Here is a 21,579-nt window from a genome sequence, read left to right as displayed (position 1 = left end):
GCCATTGTACATGGGTTTGCTAATTTCGTTAGTTGTTTGTGAGATGGCAAGGTGGAGGTGCTGACACTGGAGGAGAGAGCGTGCATTATTTACATGACAGCCATACAATGTCAAAGGGATTATCCCGCTGTCTGGCTGCATTTCCACAGTGGCGACCGAAGCGAGGAGGCTGAGAGTGGCATACTAAACACATGCAGAGGACATTGTTGTAGGACATATTTATCTATGACAACTGGCTGAATGTGGCTGTGTTTTGATGATTTACTGTGACAGTCCTTTCCTTAGATTCTTTGGAGTGCGCTTCTGGCTGCTGCTCATACATTCTCAGTTACTCACAGACACAAGTAGAGGGAAACCAGTTCTGATTTGACCAGACAAAAACGCTGAGATGTTGCACTTCTAGTTGCCCTCTGCTCTCTAGTCAGAGGTAATCCAGAGGTTAAAGCTAGAATAAGATATCTGATATCTCTGATCATTTTTTCTGCTGATTGGATGCTCTTCAGGCAGAGCATCCAGACCTGCTACTATGATGCTCAGTGAGGCTGTGAGAGCATACAGGCAGAGACGACAACATGGTGGGGTAGAGTTGGCCTTGGAGGAGGCCATGCTGGAGGCAGCAGCTCTTCAGCAGCATGACTGGAGTGTAAATGAGTAGATAAGTGTATGCAGGTTGAAGAGCGGTGTGCCCTGTGGTCACCCAGAAAGGAGAGAATGGTTATTATGTGAGGCCAGAGCCATGCTAACTGATGCCACTGGGAAGGGGGTCTCCACCTCCCCAATCCACTCCCAGTCAGTCCCTGGAACAGCACAAATGAATGTGTTTTCTCCTCTCACCTTTTTCCTCAGATAAAATCAACATGAAAAACAGTAATATGACGCATCTGTAATCCCTAGCCACATCCTTGGACCTGCAGGCTTCATTCTGCACGCTTTTAATTTGTTTTTCACAGCGGTTTGAGCAAATGAATTTGTTAATTAAAGCAGCAAAAATGAAATGCTGAGCATTATTGACGAGATGCTAATGGGTTAACGTTAGTGTGGAATTTTGAGGGGGGGGGGGCGTAGGAGAGACAGAGGAGCGCAGGAGAGTTACATTCCAGGCTGTCCCACAGGCTTTGGCAGTGTGCCTGCATTCACTACATCTCCCAGGCCCTGATGGCCACACAGACATTCACACAAACTCTGCACCACATACAGAAAGACAGCTGCTCCTCCTGCTTCTCTCCACTCACATCTCCAATCGCTTTGGCTTTACCACATCATCTGCTTTACTCTAAGATGGAGGAGCAATAACAGAGAGATGTACGCCGCCCGGTACCTAGCTCTGTAATCATAATCCATGTTTCAACATACATTATACAGCTGAAGATGTAGCTACTATAACTGAAGGAATATTAACTATTGCAAAGTACCCTACTCTAGGCGTAGAGGTTCACATTAGTTAGTCATTGCTTACAATTCATGCTAACCAAAAAACGTAAAAAGTGTGAGGTAATAACCCTCTCCTGTGCAAATTCATATGGTATCATTTAAAATGTCAGGCTAGAATTTAGTTGACCAGTTAATTACATAGAATAAAGTCCATGCTATGATAAAGTAAAAATACTGTCTCTCCCATAGAGCACGTATCCAGACAAGGTGTAACTTGCTTTCTGTGGGCATGCTTCCAGCAGCCCCAGTGATAACCCCACACTGAAGGCAGGGTCATTGGCTTATTGCCTCCACTGGCGTGCTTATCCTTCCCACAGCTTAATTATGCATAAATCGACCAGTATTAAACATCAATCCTTAAACAGCTCATTTACTCTCTGAGCCTGTGTTCAGCCACCCTCCAGTCACATGGGCCCGCTGCTAATGAGAAGAATTCCCCAAGTTGTTGCTAAGTTGTGCAGCCGGAGCGGGTAGAGAGAAGAAGAGAGAAAGGGAGAGATAAAGAGACAGAGGTGACAGAATATAGTTAAAAAACAGAGGGAAAGAAAAGAAAGAAAGAAAGAAAGAAAGAGAAGAAGAAAGAGAGGAGAGAGAGAGAGAGAGAGAGAGAGAGAGAGAGAGAGAGAGAGAGAGAGAGAGAGAAGAGAGAGAGAGAGAGAGAGAGAGAGAGAGAGAGAGAGAGAGAGAGAGAGAAAGAAGCGGTAGCAGAGAGAACAGTCTATGACTAGGGTGGCTGGAGTCTTTGACAATTTTTATGGCCTTCCTCTGACACCGCCTGGTATAGAGGTCCTGGATGGCAGGAAGCTTGACCCCGGTGAAGTACTGGGCCGTATACACTACCCTCTGTAGTGCCTTCGGGCGGAGGCCGTGCAGTTGCCATTACAGGCAGTGAGGCAACCCGTCAGTATGCTCTTAATGGTGCAGCTGTAGAACCTTTTGAGGATCTGAGGACCCATGCCAACTCTTTTCAGTCTCCTGAGGAGGAATAGGTTTTGTCGTGTCCTCTTCACGACTGTCTTGGTGTGCTTGGACCATGTCAATTTGTTGGTGATGTGGACGCCAAGGAACTTGAAGTTCTCAACCTGCTCCACTGCAGCCCCGTCGATGAGAATTGGGGCGTGCTCGGTCCTCCTTTTCCTGTAGTCCCCAATCACCTCCTTTGTCTTGATCACGTTGAGGGAGAGGTTGTTGTCCTTGCACTATACGTCTCTCAGGTCTCTGACCTCCTCCCTATAGGCTGTCTCATCGTTGTCGATGATCAGGCCTACCGCTGTTGTGTCAACGGCAAACTTAATGATGGTGTTGGGGTCATGCCTGGCCGTGCAGTCATGAGTGAACAGGGAGTACAGGAGGGGACTGAGCACGCACCCCTGAGCGGCCCCCATGTTGAGGATCAGTGTGGCGGATATGTTGTTACCTACCCTTACCACCTGGGGGGGCGGCCCGTCAGGAAGTCCAGGATCCAGTTGCAGAGGGAGGTGTTTAGTCCCAGGGTCCTTAGCTTAGTGATGAGCTGTGGTGTTGAACACCTGAGCTGTAGTCAATGAATAGCATTTTCACATAGGTGTTCCTTTTGTCCAGGTGGGAAAGGGCAGTGTGGAGTGCAATAGAGATTGCATCATCTGTGGATCTGTTGGGGCTGTATGCAAATTGGAGTGGGTCTCGGGTTTCTGGGATAATGATGTTGATTTGAGCTTGACCAGCCTTTCAAAGCATTTCATGGCTACAGACGTGAGTGCTACAGGTCGGTAGTCATTTAGGCAGGTTTCCTTCGTGTTCTTGGGCACAGGGACTATGGTGGTCTGCTTGAAACATGTTGGTATTACAGACTGAGACAGGGAGAGGTTGAAAATGTCAGTGAAGACACTTGCCAGTTGGTCAGCGCATGCTCGGGGTACACGTCCTGGTAATCCGTCTGGCCCCGCGAATGTTAACCTCTTACTCACATCGGCTGTGGAGAGCGTAATCACACAGTTGTCCGGAACAGCTGATGCATGTTTCAGTGTTACTTGCCTCGTGTCACGCCCTGACCGTAGAGATCGTTTTTATGTCTCTATTTTGGTTGGTCAGGGCGTGAGTTTGGGTGGGCATTCTATGTCTGGTGTTCTATGTTGTCCTTGTTTTGTCCTTTGTTTTGTTTTGTCCTTGTTTTTCTATGTGTTTGGCCTGGTATGGTTCCCAATCAGAGGCAGCTGTCTTTCGTTGTCTCTGATTGAGAACCATACTTAGGTAGCCTGTTCCCACCTGTGTCTGTGGGTAGTTGTTTTCTGTTTTGTGTGTCGTCACCTTACAGAACTGTTCGTTTGTCGTTTTTGTTGTTTTGTTCAGTGTTCAGTTGATTGATTAAAATATGAACACGACGACGTTCGTTACACCTCGAAGCAAGCATAGAAGTTATTTATTTTGTCTGGTAGGCTCGTGTCACTGGGCAACTCTCAGCTGTGCTTCCCTTTGTAGTCTGTAATAGTATGCAAGCCCTGCCACATCCAACGAGCTTCGGAGCCAGTGTAGTACAATCCATTCTTGGTCCTATATTTACACTTTGCCTGTTAGATGGTTCGTCTGAGGGCTTAGCAGGATTTCTTATAAGACTCCCGCTCCTTGAAAGCAGCAGCTCTACCCTTTAGCTCAGTGTAAATGTTGCCTGTAATCCATGGCTTTCAGTTGGGGTATGTAGTACAGTCACTGTGGGGACGACATACCAGTCTGTGCTAGCAAAACAGTCTTGTAGTTTTTCATCTCTTTCATCTAATCACTTTTTTATAGACCTAGTTACTGGTGCTTCCTGCTTAAATTTTTGCTTGTAAGCAGGAATCATGAGGGTAGAATTATGGTCAGATTCGCCAAATGGAGGGCTAGGGAGAGCTTTGTACACGTCTCTGTGTGTGGAGTAAAGGTGGTCTAGAGTTTTTTCCCCCTCTGGTTGCACATTTAACATGCTGATAGAAATTAGGTAAAACTGATTTAAGTTTCCCTGCATTAAAGTCCCTGGCCACTAGGAGCCCTGCCTCTGGATGAGCATTTTCCTGTTTGCTTATGGCGGTATACAGCTCATTGAGTGCAGTCTTAGAGCCAGCATCGCTCTGTGATGGTATGTAGACAGCTACAAAAATACAGATGAAAACTCTCTAGGTATATAGTGTGGTCTACAGCTTATCATGGTACTCTACCTCAGGCGAGCAAAACCTTGAGACTTCCTTAGATATCGTGCACCAGCTGTTGTTTACAAGTATACATAGGCCGCTGTCCCGTGTCTTACCAGAGGCTGCTGTTCTATCCTGCTGATAGAGTATAATCTGCCAGCTGTATGTTGTTAATGTCGTCGTTCAGCCACAACTCAGTGAAACACAAGATATCTCAGTTTTTAATGTTCCGTTGGTATGAAATACATTCTTTCAATTCGTCCCATTTATTTTCCAGCGATTGAACGTTGGCTAACAGTACAGATAGCAAAGGCAGATTAGCAACTCGTTTCCTGATCCTCACAAGGCACCCAGATCTCTTTCCACGAAATCTCAGTTTCTTTCACCTGTGATTGATGGGGATGTGGGCCTGTTCGGGTGTTTGGAGTATATCCTTACCGTCCGACTCATTAAATAAAAAATCGCTGTTCTGATGTTCAGAAGCTCTTTTTAGTCATAAAAGACGGTAGCAGCAACATTATGTACAAAATAAGTTACAAACAATGCGGAAAAACAAACAAAATAACACGGTTGGTTAAGAGCCAATAACATGGCAGCCAACCTCTCCTGTGCCATCACTCCTGCGGCGTTGCCTTGGCTGTGTGCATAGGGTCTTTGTCCTGTTAGAAGGTGAACCTTCGCCCAGGTCAGAGGTCCTGAGTGCTCTGGAGCCGGTTTTCATCACGGATCTCTCTGTACTTTGCTCCGTTCATCTTTCCCTCGATCATGACTAGTCTCCCAGTCCCTGCCGCTGAAAAACATACCCACAACATGATGCTGCCACCACCATACTTCACCGTAGAGATGGTGCCAGGTTTCATCCAGGCGTGACGCTTAGCATTCAGGCCAAAGAGTTCAATCTTGCTTTAATCAGATCAGAGAATCTTGTTTCTCATGGTCTGAGAGTCCTTTAAGTGCCTTTTGACAAACTCCAAGAGGGCTGTCATGTGCCTTTTTGTCACGGCCGTCGAATGAAGTAGACCAAAGCGCAGCGTGGTGAGCGTACATATTCCTTTTTTATAAGGATGACGCCGACAAAAACAATAAACAATACAAAACAACCGTGAAGCTTAAGGGCTATGTGCCAGAAACAAAGTTAACTTCCCACAACGAAAGGAGGGAAAAAGGGCTACCTAAGTATGGTTCCCAATCAGAGACAACTGGTCTCCAGTGCGTCTCCTCGGCCCGGGGTATACTGCACCAGCCCTACGCACGGTGTCCCCGGTTCGCCAGCTGTCCCTGATTGAGAACCATACCCGGCCAAAACATAGAAATACAAAAAACATAGAAAATAAAACATAGAATGCCCACCCCAAATCACACCCTGACCAAACCAAATAGAGACAAAAAAGGCTATCTAAGGTCAGGGCGTGACACTTTTACTGAAGAGTGGTTTCCGTCTGGCCACTCTACCATGAAGGCCTGATTGATGTAGTGCTGCAGAGATGGTTGTCCTTCTGAAAGGTTCTCCCATCTCCACAGAGGAACTCTGGAGCTCTGTCAGAGTGACCATCGGGTTCTTGGTCACCTTCCTGACTAAGGCCCTTCTCACCTGATTGCTCAGTTTGGCCAGGCGGCCAGCTGTAGAAAGAGTCTTGGTGGTTCCAAACTTCAACTTCATTTTTTTTGTACCCTTCCCCAGATCTGTGCCTCGACACAATCCTGTCTCGCAGCGCTACTGGCAATTCCTTCGACCTCATGGCTTGGTTTTTGCTCTGACATGCACTGTCAACTGTGGGACCTTATATAGACAGCTGTGTGCTTTTCCAAATCATGTCCAATCAAGTTGTAGAAATATCTCAAGAAACATCTCAAGGAAACATCTCAAGGATGATCAATTGAAACAGGATGCACCTGAGCTCAATTTTGAGTCTCATAGCAAAGGGTCTTAATACTTATGTAAATAATGTATTTCTGTTTTTTATTTGTAATACAATTGCAAAAATGTCTAAAACCTGTTTTGGCTTTGTCAATATGGAGTATTGTGTGTAAATTGCTGAGGATTTGTATTTATTTCATCCATTTTAGAATAAGGCTATAACATAACAAAATGTGGGAAAAGTGAAGGGGTCTGAAATCTTTCCGAATGCGCTATCTATCTATCTCGCGCTCTCTGTCTTTTTTTTCTGCATCTGTCTGATCTCTGGCTCTCTGTCCCTGTCTCTTTCGTTCTGTCTGTGCTTCTCTCTCTCTCGCTCTGTCATTCTCTCTCTTTTTTCTCTCCAGGTCTCTTTCCCTCTCCTCTCTCTCTTTGCCCGCTCCGTCTGCACAAACTTAGCACAACTTGGGGAATTCTTCTCATTAGCCGCTGGCCCATGTGACTGGAGGGTGGCTGAACTCGGGCTCAGAGAGTAAATGATCTGTTTAAGGATTGATGTTTAATACTGGTCAATTTATGCAAAATGAAGCTGTGGGAAGGATAAGCACGCCAGTGGAGGCAATAAAGCCAATGACCCTGTCTTCAGTGTGGGGTTATCACTGGGGCTGATGGAACCATGCCCACAGAAAGCAAATGTACACTATTGTCTGGATACGTGCTCTCTGGGAGAGAGACAGTACTTTAACTCTCCTAGCATTGATTCTACCCTCTGTAATATGCAGTACGTGTGCACAACTAAATTCTTGCCTTTTTAAATGATACCATACGATTTTGCAGAGGAGAGGGCTATTACTCCTCAATTTGACATTTTATGGTTAGTATGAATTGTAAGCAATGACTGATGTGAACCTCAATTCCTGGGAATACTTTGGCAATACTCAATATTCCTTCAGTTACAGAGGCTACATTTTCTGCTCTATAATGTGTGTTAAAACATGGATTATGATTACAGAGCTAGGTGCCGGGCGGCGTACATTTCTTTGTTGCTGCTCCTCCATCTTAGAGTAAGCAGATGATGTGGCAAAGCCAAAGCGGATTGGAGATGTGAGTGGTAGGAAGCTGGAGGAGCAGCTGTCTTTCTGTATGTGGTGCGGATTGTGTGTATGTGTGCCAGCAGGGCCTGGGGAGATATAGTGAATGCATACACACTGATGGAGCCTCGTGGGACAGCCTGGCATGCGCCTCTCCTGCTCTCCTCTATAATATGATTTGTCCTGGCTATTGATACCTCGAACCCCCCTCTTCCAATTTCCACACCAACTCAATTAGCATCTCGTCAATAATGCTCAGCATTTCATTTTGCTGCTTTAATTAACAAATTCAATTTGCTCGAACCACTGTGAAAACAAATTAAAAGCGTGCAGAATGAAAGCCTGCAGGTCCAAGGATGTGGCTAAGGTGATTACAGATGCGTCATATTACTGTTTTCATGTTGATTTTATCTGAGGAAAAAAGGTGAGAGGAGAAAACACATTCATTTGTGCTGTTCCAGGGACTGACTGGKAGTGGATTGGGGAGGTGGAGACCCCCTTCCCAGTGGCATCAGTTAGCATGGCTCTGGCCTCACATCATAACCATCTCTCTCCTTTCTGGGTGACCACAGGGCACACCGCTCTTCAACCTGCATACACTTATCTACTCATTTACACTCCAGTCATGCTGCTGAAGAGCTGCTGCCTACCAGCATGGCCTCCTCCAAGGCCAACTCTACCCCACCATGTTGTCGTCTCTGCCTGTATGCTCTCACAGCCTCACTGAGCATCATAGTAGCAGGTCTGGATGCTCTGCCTGAAGAGCATCCAATCAGCAGAAAAAATGATCAGAGATATCAGATATCTTATTCTAGCTTTAACCTCTGGATTACCTCTGACTAGAGAGCAGAGGGGCAACTAGAAGTGCAACATCTCAGCGTTTTTGTCTGGTCAAATCAGAACTGGTTTCCCTCTACTTGTGTCTGTGAGTAACTGAGAATGTATGAGCAGCAGCCAGAAGCGCACTCCAAAGAATCTAAGGAAAGGACTGTCACAGTAAATCATCAAAACACAGCCACATTCAGCCAGTTGTCATAGATAATAGTGTCCTACAACAATGTCCTCTGCATGTGTTTAGTATGCCACTCTCAGCCTCCTCGCTTCGGTCTGCCACTGTGGAAATGCAGCCAGACCAGCTGGGATAATCCCTTTGACATTGTATGGCTGTCATGTAAATAATGCACGCTCTCTCCTCCCAGTTCAGCACCTCCACCTTGCCATCTCACAAACAACTAACGAAATTAGCCAAAAGCCATGTACAATGGTCAGTGCTTTGTTTCATTTGTTGCTAAATTGATTTGGTAAGTTCCAACTCACAAGACAGAATATTGGCAGACCCCCGCACTCCAACCCAATGTAGAGCTGCCTCTCAGTGCTGGGTTCCTGCCTGCCCTTCTCTCCGGCCCAGCCCAACACTCCTCTCCACTGACAGCTACGTCTGTGTACTGGTCTTCATTTTAAAAGCAGGTGATGGTTTGCCCAGTGTGAGACCTTTTGAGACAATGAGCATGTTTACATGCACACTAATAATTCAATATTAAACTGATTATGGCAGTAGGCCGGTTTTGGCATTAGTCATGTAAACACCGTACTCTACTTATCAAATAAATAAAAAATCTAATAAAATCAAATTTTATTGGTCACATACACATATTTAAAGTGACTAGTGTTCCATTATTAAAGTTAAAGTGGCCAGTGATTCCAAGTCTATGTATATAGGGCAGCAGCCTCTAAGATGCAGGGTTGCATAAGCGGGTGGAAGCCGGTTATCTTAATCGGCGTGAGGTCATATTTGAAGTAAGCATACGCCGATTAAAACACCTGGCTTTCTGGCGCAATCTGTTGAATTATTAGGATATGTAAACGCCTTAATCAGAGTTATAGCGGTGTATTTAATCTGTGCATGTGCTAGCACAAGCAGCGCCAGCTTCCCTCTTTTGCATGAGTGAAGTGAGTTTGGAAAAACTTAAGTATGCATCTTAGAAATAGTTTTCACATAAAAACGTCATGTCCGAACTCAGAATCAAATATGCTTCACAAAAATAACATGGTCGCTGTGGTAGAACAATTTATTTTGATTGTCATTTATCAATGTCCCATCGGGTAATGTAGTGCACAACTGGAGGGGAATTTGCCTCCTGATGCTATTTCTTTATCAATTTTAATGATTCTAAATCAATTGATCAAATCTTATTTGCACAGCGCTTTTTTCAAACTGACATGGCACGGAGGGTTTAAAGATCCAATGCAGCTGTTTTATCTCATTATAACATCATTTCTGGGTAACAATTAAGTACCCTACTGTGATTGTTTTCAATTAAAATGGTCAAAAATACTCAGCAAAGACCCATTTTTAAGCAAGAATGTTGCTAAGACTGTCTGGGAGTGGTCTCAGTGGGGAGGGGAAAACTGAAAACTAGCTGTTATTGGCTGAGAGATTTGGAACTCTCTTTCTTATTGGTCTATTAACTAATTCACAACCTGGTGACGTCACCAGGCAGGCCAAAACTCCATCCCACCAAAACAGGAAGACATTTCAGGCAGTCTTTTCAAACAGCTCTTACACTAAAAGGGCATTATCATAATTTTCACAATTTCACAGTATTATTCCCACCTCATAGTGTGGAAATATATTTAAAACAAATTTGTTGACTGCACTGAGCCTTTAAGAAAACCCTGGGACCTAATCCCTCCCCAGACCAAGTGTAGGGGGATAATGGAGAACAGCAAAAACAACTTTGAAGCAAGGAAGTAGAACCCTTCAGGTGGACGTGGACCAGAATATATTGATAGTTCATATCGTAGAACTATCTCATGATAAGATCAGTGTTACCAGACTACAACAGAGAAAGTACAGGGTGATGCACAGTGTGACTCCTGAACTTGTGAACTGAAACTCCTCTGCACCTAAACATGAACAAATGGTTCTCCTCCATGTGCACTAGAGGCCAGTTGAAATCACACAGCTGATGATACACAGACTTACATACAGTTCACACACACACACTCACACACAAACAGTAACCCTGTCAATTAAAATCGATCAATGTACAAATGTGTCTAGAAATGCCTTAWATACTGCAATACATTAAAAATGGAATAATATATATCTATATTTTAATAATAAGACCCATCAGGTAACCTGATTTCAGATGTGTCCATATTAACTGGATTGTTACGGAAATCATTCTTCTTGCAAAGCATGTCAACGTTTAAATCAAACTATTATATTAATCTGACTATTCACAATAATCATATTATTGTGTGCGTGTAACCATACTCAATATTTCTCTGGTTGCCCACTTCCACTGAGTACTAAGAATACCATCAATAAAGCAGTTTAGTCTGACACTCTGAAATAAGGCTGCCAAGTTTTGCGTGTCGGTTTCTCCATCTCTTTTTTCATGTCATGATTAAAAGTTTCCACCCTCCAAGCACAATTTCCATCTGGGTAGCCAACATGTCAACATCTGTGGGATTTGTTTTATCATTGTGAAGTGGCATGGAGAATTCCCAAATATGTCAATATATAATAAACTGCTCTCTCGATATCAACAATTTTCAGCCTCCCTSCACATCTCCATATTTTTTTTAAACTATTTTTATTTCCCCATGTTGTGTTTCCATTTCCCACCCGCCTCTGTGCTTTTTGTGCATTCATCTGAGCAGACACACAACTTTTGTGATTGTAAACATGACTAGTAGATTGCTTGGATGCTAATTATTGTAATTTTTAATTACCAGAAAGAATGTTCACTAACAATGAACTTTGCTTGGTTTAACATTAAATACATTTATTCCCATACCTGAATGAACTACTGAAATTGAAAAGTTATTCAAAAGAAACCAGTTTAGTCACACATTTTTTGTAATATCTTCCCTGCTACTGTCACGGGGTGATTACAACAAATGAAATGTAAACTCATTTAAATTCGAGCAAAAATAAAATAAATGAGACGTTACGAAATAGAAGAAGCACAAGCATTGCAGACAATTATATAACATTATTAATTATGCATACACATTCATAAAACTTTTAATCCACAACAGCAATAAACCAATTAAGGGATACTCATTACTTGACCCTTGACCCTAATTAGGTCCTATGAATTTAACTTTTCAGTGTTAAGATGACTTGACATGTTCATCAGAGCTCCTAGTTTAACTGGATTACACTGTGGTTGGTGGAGGTTCTACTCAGTGTTTGCTGGTAGGGGGTGATTGATCCTAGCCTCTGGTATATACCAAATCACTTGATCTGCACTCCATCGATGAGGGGTCACTTAGATTCCAATTGGCAAATAATGGGGGGTTAGGGGGAACCATTGGGTATGCAAACCCATTTTCACAGATCATTGATCGGTCACCATGTCAACAGGCTGCCATTGATTCTCTTCCTAGTCACAGAGGACGGCCGGTCTGTGCTCAGTGTTCAGTGGGTGTAGGGTTAAAGGTCAGTCTCTGCTCTGTGTTCAGTGGGTGTGGGGTTAAAGGTCAGTCTGTGCTCAGTGTTCAGTGGGTGTGGGGTTAATGGTCAGTCTGTGCTCAGTGTTCAGTGGGTGTGGGGTTAAAGGTCAATCTGTGCTCAGTGTTCAGTGGGTGTGGGGTTAAAGGTCAGTCTGTACTCAGTGGGTGTGGGGTTAAAGGTCAGTCTGTGCTCAGTACTCAGAGGGTGTGGTGTTAAAGTCAGTCTGTGCTCAGTACTCAGCGGGTGTGGGTTAAAGGTCAGTCTGTGCTCAGTATCAGTGGGTGGTGGGGTTAAAGGTCAGTCTGTGCTCAGTACTCAGAGGGTGTGGGGTTAAAGGTCAGTATGTGGTCAGTACTCAGAGGGTGTGGGGTTAAAGGTCAGTCTGTGCTCAGTACTCAGCGGGTGTGGGGTTAAAGGTCAGTCTGTGCTCAGTACTCAGAGGGTGTGGGGTTACCACAAGAGTCCAACACATTTATGACAACTACTGTACTGTGTACAGTATATCCCTGAGAGGGAAGTCGGTGCTGTAGTCGGTGAGAAGCTGTGATGAAAAGTTCCCCTCTGCTCTAATAACTCCAGCTCCAGTAAGCCCTGCTCATGTAGATGGGTGGCAGGCAGTGTGAGACTATGGCTTCTCATTCCTAAAGTGATGTATTCAATTACTGCAGTGCGCTTGATTACATATCGCCCATTCATCCTACCTCCGCCAACCGCAAATCAAAGAGGCCCTGTCTGCACCTCCACTTTCTCAGCTTTCCTATACTGTAGGAAATGAGCTGTTGGAGGACGGGGGGGGCTGCAGAGTTAACTCAGTTTGATATTCCATCTATCACAAAACAGTGGTTCTTCGCTTATGAATGAATCAGAGCCCAAAAGGCATATTAAAATGGCTGCATGGTTAGTATATGATATCCTGCTTCCTTCTGGAAATATGCATGTTCGTTTTTAGGCCACAGGGTATTTTGGGTGTCCGTGCTCCTTGTCTCTGTCCCTGTCTCTGTCTCCCTACCTGCCTCATTCTCTGTGTGAGAGAGGGACTTATAGGATTTGGAGGGAGGGGAAGCAGGAGGAGTCAGGGTCAAGCATATGGACTCGTGGGGTCTACTTTCAAAACGGTCCGTCTGATGGACTACATGTGACAGAATAATGGAAAAGTGTCTTCGCAGCCAGATAAGCTGCCCTTCTAATTGGCCTTTATGAATATTTAATGAAATCAAGATGAAATTCAACCGTGGCTTTTAAGTGCTGAATGGGAGAGTGGTGTGTGTCGGTGCGTTATTCGATTTCTCTGGCCTACTGTGGAAAGAGGACTGCAGGAGTCAGTGTGGACTCAGTGGAGCGCAGGTGGCAGAGTTAGACTTTCGGTCTGGGGGAGCCAGCTCTCTCTCTCTCTTTCTTTGAAGGAATTCATATTTTATTTGTTTCGTTGTATTTTTAACCAAGGGCTTCTGGTCACGCAACAGCATCCCCTGTTTTGGACCTGACATTTTTACACAACACTATTGCTTTTAATTGCTTGCATACTGAGTGATGAATACATTTCTCCTACACTGGCAGCCATTTTAAATAGAGCCAGGTCAATAATAACCCTTGATAGCTTTTAATATTGTTTGTGCTAATACAAGTAATAATGTAGTGATATTGGCAGAAATTATACACTCTAAATACAAGTGCACACACTGAAATACAATAAACCAATCAAGAACACCATAGTTTACAATTGTATGATTAATGTTGATTAATATAAATTACTCTTAAATTACAGAAATCCCCCACAGCTATTTCTAGATTACTCTGCAGCTACAAGGCAGTCCCATGTTCATGAAAATATATACAGATATGGAAAAACCTGAGATGAAAAAATGTCACCTTTTTGTACAAAATAGACAGGTTGGCTGACAATGTCACAAAAAAAGATTCTGAACAGTCAGATAGCTAGCAACAATGCCAAGAAGCTGCCTTGTGGGGAATCGAAGGTGGCTCGTTTCAGCTCGTTGTATCTTGTTATTGATACCATGTCTTGTTTTTAGGTGATTTGACTGATTGCATGTCAATGCTAATATGGAAAAAAATTCAATAGCTAACTAATCAATAACTGTAATGATGTATTTCAGAGACAACAAGTGCTCATTGTGCAAATGTATTTATGTTTTCAATAGACTAAATCTAGTTTACATGTTGTAAACAGCCTAAGCCAACCCAGTCTATTTTACCCCATAGTTGCGCACACATCAGTTTTGTTGCTAAACAACCAACCCATCTATAGTAATACAGAGCAAATAAAGCAAAATCCAGTATGTTTTCTGTGTGAGCTTTTGTGCATGTAAATGACTTATTACCAATGATACATAAATCATTGGAGAGCATCTTGCAGAATATCCAGTGTGTTAAATAATATATTTTCAGTCATGTAATATTATAGGCACTCACAAATACATAATTGACCTGTGAAGCAAAACCCAGGAGATGATTAGCTCATTATTACCTCACTCCTGTTTCTCCCTCTGGATGATGAGTAAGAGACAGGCTTCCTTAACTTGATATTGTGGTGTGGTAATGATGTGGCAAGCTGGCTAGAGACTGGGGGGTGGGGTGACGGGCATGGGGGAGAGGTTGGGGGGAGGCAGGGTGATGACTCACAGTAGGGGGGAAGTTCTCCTAGAGAGAGAGCGAGACAGGGGAGAGAGAGAGAGAGAGAGAGAGAGAGAGAGTTGACTCGCCCCCCTCCCCCTCTGTCTCCCTCCACCTCTCCCAGTCCTGACCCTGGTAAGCGGGTGTCAGACGAAATGGTCCTGGAGGACATCAGCAAGGACAATGAATACCTGAGCAGGGACGGAAGCAGACGGTTTAAATAGCTCCCTGCTGATTTCCCTTACCTCATCTGGACAGGGACAGGGTCCACTAGGGTCAATAATAACTGACATCTGTTCCATAACCAGATGATGATATTGCTGCATGCATTTAATCCCCCTGTGGATGTACCTGCAAGATTTGCCTCCATAATATTATTTCCTTGTAATATAACCTTACCATTTCAGTGCTATTTTAGTTTAATTGATAACTTGGAAGGGATGGGATGTGAATATTATAATATTGACCTTACATGAATCTGAAATGAGCTACAAAATGGTGGATGGATCTCTCACATGATAATCATCAGCAAATATGAAAAGTACATTTGGGGGAAATATTGCAAATGGGTTTTTGGTAGATTGTGCATGAATATTTAATTTAGTCATAAAAGTTAGGTTTAGTAAATTAATGGTTTTGCTAACGGCTGCGGTCTCTCCCTAGATTATTGCTGTGGAGGGAGTGTCTCCCCTCCTCGCCTGTCTGCAGGCCTGCTTTGTTAATTACAGCCGTGCTGTTCCTTACCTGCACTACATTACACCTACATTGGACAGGGGGAGAATCAGACAGATCAAATTAATGACTTTTGGAAGGAAAGTTTCAGATGTCCGTTTTTATTTGCTGATGCTTATGGTGAATCCTGATCAACAAAACAGGGTGAAATAAACCAATCACTCAATCAAGCCAGTCTATAATTGTTTAACCAGTAGATGGAATAGAGTGTGTAGTATAGAGCCACAGGTTACTTCAACTTGCAACGTCATTCTGTAACCTGTGGCTCTATACCACAAACTCTATTCCATCTACTGGTTAAACAATTATAGACTGGCTTGATTGAGTGATTGGCTTATTTCACTGTGTTTTGTTGATCAGGATTCACCATAAGCATCAGCAAATAAAAACAGACAACTGAAACTTTCCTTCCAAAAGTCATTCATTTGATCCTGACAATCCTAATTTACCGATGTCAACCTGTCCTGAGCATGTCCTCTTAGTCCTTTAAACATGATCTTGTGTTTGTTTGCTGTAGTGTGACACTGGTACTTTTAGAATGAACACTGGGGGTTTAGGTGTTACCATGACAGCTGGGTAGGTGCATTGGCAACCTACAGTCGGTTCCCAGCCTCAAAGCCCTTTAACCTGTTCCACCCACTAAGTTTAGACTCAGGCTGGGCCACAGGGAATCATCAGCACTGTCAACCTGACGTACATATAAAATACATCACGCTGCTTGTTTAGCGAGTACCACTTCCTCCCGATTCGGCCCATTCCTGGCGCGAACTCAGGACCTCTGCCTTGCTAGCACACGTGACCGCCCTCCTAAAGCAACTTCCAGTCGGCGCCATGCAAAAAGCTAACTATTCGCTGGCACAGGTGGGGACATTTCAGGTTCAGGAGTAAGTTTCACACATCCCCATTATGCTACATACACACACACAAGCACAGACACACACGCACACTGACACAGTATCATTCTATATCAGGCCCTGGTTAAGCTCTGTGACAGCCTGGGGGCACTGGACACCCACTCTACATGGTGGCTGGGCTGGCCAAGTGTGTATTGGGTGGTGTGATTCCACAGCTCTTGGCTGCGTTTGATAAAGATTAATACAATCCTATTTTCTGCCCAGGATTGCCTTTCCTAATGTGATTCCTCTCTCTCTCTCTCTCTCTCTCTCTCTCTCCCTCTTCCTGGGAAACACTAAGCACCTTATCCATGTAAGGAGTGACAATGAGAGAGTGAGGCATGCAGTGTTAGTGTGCTGTAATACTCTAATTCACTGTAGATTAATTATCTCAGGATAAGCAGCGTCATGGTACAGGATTGGGCCAGGCTGAAACACAGTATGGCAAATCCTCCTCCACTCCTCTCCAGGCTGGCCAGTGGCACACAGTAGCCCTGTGTCATGGACTGGCTGGTTAGAGGGACGTACAGTACCAGTCAAAAGTTTGGACACACCTACTCATTCAAGGGTTTTTCTTTATTTTTTACTATTTTCTATTTTCTACATTCTAGAATATCAAATCAAATCAAATGTATTTATATAGCCCTTCTTACATCAGCTGATATCTCAAAGTGCTGTACAGACCCAAACAGCAAGCAATGCAGGTGTAGAAGCACGGTGGCTAGGAAAAACTCCATAGAAAGGCCAAAACCTAGGAAGAAACCTAGAGAGGAACCAGGCTATGAGGGGTGGCCAGTTCTCTTCTGGCTGTGCCGGGTGGAGATTATAACAGAACATGGCCAAGATGTACAAATGTTCATAAATGACCAGCATGGTCAAATAATAATAATCACAGTAGTTGTCGAGGGTGCAAACAGTCAGCACCTCAGGAGTAAATGTCAGTTGGCTTTTCATAGCCGGTCATTGAGAGTATCTCTACCGCTCCTGCTGTCTCTGGAGAGTTGAAAACAGCAAGTCTGGGACAGGTAGCACGTCCGGTGAACAGGTCAGGGTTCCATAGCCGCAGGCAGAACAGTTGAAACTGGAGCAGCAGCACGGCCAGGTGGACTGGGGACACCAAGTAGTCATCATGCCAGGTAGTCCTGAGCATGGTCCTAGGGCTCAGTTCCTCTGAGAGAGAGAAAGAAAGATAGAAAGAAAGAGAGAAAGAGAGAGAGAATTAGAGAGAGCGTACTTAAATTCACACAGGACACCGGATAAGACGAGAAATACTCCAGATATAACAGACTAACCCTAGCCCCCCGACACATAAACTACTGCAGCATAAATACTGGAGGCTGAGACAGGAGGGTCAGGAGACACTGTGGCCCCATCCGATGATACCCCCAGACAGGGCCAAACAGGCAGGATATAACCCCACCCACTTTGCCAAAGCACAGCCCCCACACCACTAGAGGGATATCTTCAACCACCAACTTACCATCCTGAAACAAGGCCGAGTATAGCCCACAAAGATCCCCAGGCGCCGCGCCCCCACAGCACAACCCAGGGGGGGCGCCAACCCAGACAGTAAGACCACGTCAGTGACTCAACCCACTCAAGTGACGCACCCCTCCTAGGGACGGCATGGAAGAGCACCAGTAGGCCAGTGGCTCAGCCCCTGTAATAGGGTTAGAGGCAGAGAATCCCAGTGGAGAGAGGGGAACCGGCCAGGCAGAGACAGCAAGGGCGGTTCGTTGCTCCAGTGCCTTTCCGTTCACCTTCACACTCCTGGGCCAGACTACACTCAATCATAGGACCCACTGAAGAGATGAGTCTTCAATAARGACTTAAAGGTTGAGACCAAGTCTGCGTCTCTCACATGGGTAGGCAGACCATTCCATAAAAATGGAGCTCTATAGGAGAAAGCCCTGCCTCCAGCTGTTTGCTTAGAAATTCTAGGGACAATTAGGAGGCCTGCGTCTTGTGACCGTAGCGTATGGCAGGACTTAATCGGAAAGATAGGTAGGAGCAAGCCCATGTAATGCTTTGTAGATTAGCAGTGAAACCTTGAAATCAGCCCTGATACCATTAAAAGGTCATTTACCACCTTTACAAGTGCAGTCTCAGTGCTATGATGGGGTCTAAAACCAGACTGAAACATTTCGTATACATTGTTTTGTCTTCAGGAAGGCAGTGAGTTGCTGCACAACAGCTTTTTCTAAAATGTTGGAGAGGAATGGGAGATTCGATATAGGCCGATAGTTTTTTATATTTTCTGGCTCAAGGTTTGGCTTTTTCAAGAGAGGCTTTATTACTGCCACTTTTAGTGAGTTTGGTACACATCCGGTGGATAGARAGMCGTTTATTATGTTCAACATAGGAGGGCCAAGCACAGGAAGCAGCTCTTTCAGTAGTTTAGTTGGAATAGGGTCCAGTATGCAGCTTGAAGGTTTAGAGGCCATGATTATTTTCATCATTGTGTCAAGAGATATAGTACTAAAACACTTGAGTGTCTCCCCTGATCCTAGGTCCTGACAGAATTGTGCAGACTAAAGACAGCTGAGCTTTGGAGGAATACGCAGATTTAAAGAGAAGTCCGTAATTTGCTTTCTAATGATCATGATCTTTTCCTCATAGAAGTTTATTATTGCTGAAGTGAAAGCCATCCTCTCTTGGGGAATGCTGCTTTTTAGTTAGCTTTGCGACAGTATCAAAAATACATTTTGGATTGTTCTTATTTTCCTCAATTAAGTTGGAAAAATAGGATGATCGAGCAGCATTGAGGGCTCTTCGATGCACAGTACTGTCTTTCCAAGCTAGTCTGAAGACTTCCAGTTTGGTGTAATAGTGAAGACATCAAAACTATGAAAAAACACATTTGGAATCATGTAATAACCAAAAAAATGTTATACAAATCAAAATATATTTTATATTTGAGATTCTTCAAAGTAGCCAACCTTTGTCTTGATGACAGCTTTGCACACTCTTGGCATTCTCTCAAACAGCTTAATGAGGTAGTCACCTGGAGTGCATTTAAATGAACAGGTGTGCCTTGTTAAAAGTTAATTTGTGGAATTTCTTTCCTTCTTATTTCATTTGCCCCAATCAGTTGTGTTGTGACAAGGTAAATACCAAGTCCATATTATGGCAAGAACAGCTCAAATAAGCAAAGAGAAATGACAGTCCATCATTACTTTATGACATGGTCAGTCAATGTGTAGAATTTCAAGAACTTTGTAGGTTTATTCAAGTGCAGTCGCAAAACCCATCAAGCGCTATGATGCAACTGGCTCTCATGAGAACCGCCACAGGAAAAGGAAAATCCAGAGTTACCTCTGCTGCAGAGGATAAGTTCATTAGAGTTACCAACCTTAGAAATTGCAGCCCAAATAAATGCTTCACAGAGTTCAAGTAACAGACACATCTCAACATCAACTGTTCAGAGGAGACTGTGTGAATCAGGCCTTCATGGTCGATTTGCTGCAAAGAAACCAGTACTAAAGACCACAATAATAAGAAGAGACTTGCTTGGGCCAAGAAACAGGAGCAGTGGACATTAGACCTGTGGAAATCTGTCCTTTGGTCTAATGAGTTCAAATTTTAGATTTTTGGTTCCAACCGCCGTGTCTTTGTGAGACGCAGAGTAGGTGAGTGGACGATCTCCACATGTGTGGTTCTCACCGTGAAGCATGGAGGAGGAGGTGGGGTGCTTTGCTGGTGAAACTGTCAGTGATTTCTTTAGAATTCAAGGCACACTTAACCAGCATGGCTACCACAGCATTCTGCAGTGATATGCCATCCCATCTGGTTTTCGCTTAGTGGGACTATCATTTGTTTTTCAATAGCACAATGACCCAAAACACACCTCCAGGCTGTGTAGAGGCTATTTGACCAAGAAGGAGAGTGATGGTGCTTCATCAGATGACCTGGCCTCCACAATCACCCAACCTCAAACCAATTGAGTTGGTTTGGAATGAGTTGGACCACAGAGTGAAGGAAAAGCAGCCAACAAGTGCTCAGCATATGTGGGAACTTCTTCAAGACTGTTGGAAAAGCATTCCAGGTGAAGCTGGTTGAGAGAATGCCTAGAGTGTGCACAGCTGTCATCAAGGCAAAAGGTGGCTACTATGAAGAATCTCAAATATAACATATATTTTGATTTGTTTAACACTTTTTTGGTTACTACATGATTCCATATGTGTTATTTCATAGTTGTGATGTCTTCACTATTATTCTACAATGTAGAAAATAGTAAGAAAAATAAAGAAAAATCCTTGAATGAGTAGGTCTGTCCAAACCTTTGACTGGTACTGTATATGTCAGATCAATGTTATTTTATTTARAGATATCATGAATGGGCGTTCACACCTGTATGCATATGATTTCCAATCCCTTTATTTCACAAAACTGAGTATTCAGGCAACAYCAGAATGAATTGTCATGTGAAATTTTGATGGAATGGTATTAATTCGTTTGTACAAGGGAAATGTCTTCATGTACACAATGCTCTCTGAATGCTGTAGAGGTCTGTTTGAATGTGCTGTGTCGAATGTTTTGAGGGGAACTTTGATTTTAATAACTTGGACATACTCCACTGATTTTAATCACCCAGCCAGCCTTACTTTCCCAAAGAGAGTGTATTTTGACAATAGAGAAGCATTGTTTTCATTCTCTTTCTATGGTTTTTCGCTCTTCACACTTTCACTTGCAGAATAACAGAGTACCACTAGAGGGCGGTACAAAGGTCTAAATAAGAATTCTGCTTGAATACCAGTGCCTATTGGTCAAAACAAAATCAGAGAGGTCATTTATAAATTGAGTGGATGGTAGAATCATTTCAAAAGACCTTTAAGAAAGAAGTCAATCAATGGCCAAAAACATMAACTTTGAATGTGATGTAATAATTTCAATAATGCATTAGGCGACTGTGATATGTGGTTGTCTTACCTACCTTAGTTGAATGCACTGGCTAAGTGTCTCTGCTAAATGACCTACATGTACATGTAAATGATATTGATTAGTGTGGGGGTTCCATATCAACTAATGGTGAGTCAACAGCCTATACAGGTGCTTTATTGGGGCTAGTTGCTCTCATGCTGTCACAGTGCTCTCTCTACTCCACAACACTCACTCATCTGCAATGTGTTAAGAGCAGTTAGAGTATCAGAGAGGATTTTTACATTAAGATTCTTGAATCCTAATGGATTGGGCTTCAACCTCCTGATTGCACTCACATCGATTATAGTCTGTGACGCAGCAGGTGAACCTGCAATATCATCAGCCTTCCATTGGGAAACGCCCAAAAAATATGCAGCATCGGTGGAATACACATACACGAATACACACACAC

The 21,579-nt window shown here is 43.7% G+C and overlaps 1 protein-coding gene across 1 annotated transcript in view; it reads left to right on the top strand.

The window, feature by feature from the left end:
* The window catches only part of LOC111972197 (cytosolic carboxypeptidase 6-like), a 464,364-nt gene that overhangs the window by 309,656 nt on the left and 133,129 nt on the right, over window positions 1–21,579 (top strand). The window lies entirely within an intron of this gene.

This window comes from Salvelinus sp. IW2-2015, linkage group LG13, assembly GCF_002910315.2.
Source record: "Salvelinus sp. IW2-2015 linkage group LG13, ASM291031v2, whole genome shotgun sequence".
NCBI classification, from domain to species: domain Eukaryota; kingdom Metazoa; phylum Chordata; class Actinopteri; order Salmoniformes; family Salmonidae; genus Salvelinus; species Salvelinus sp. IW2-2015.
The sequence above is the reverse complement of the archived record's forward strand: the minus strand, read 5'-3'. Positions and strand labels throughout refer to the sequence as shown.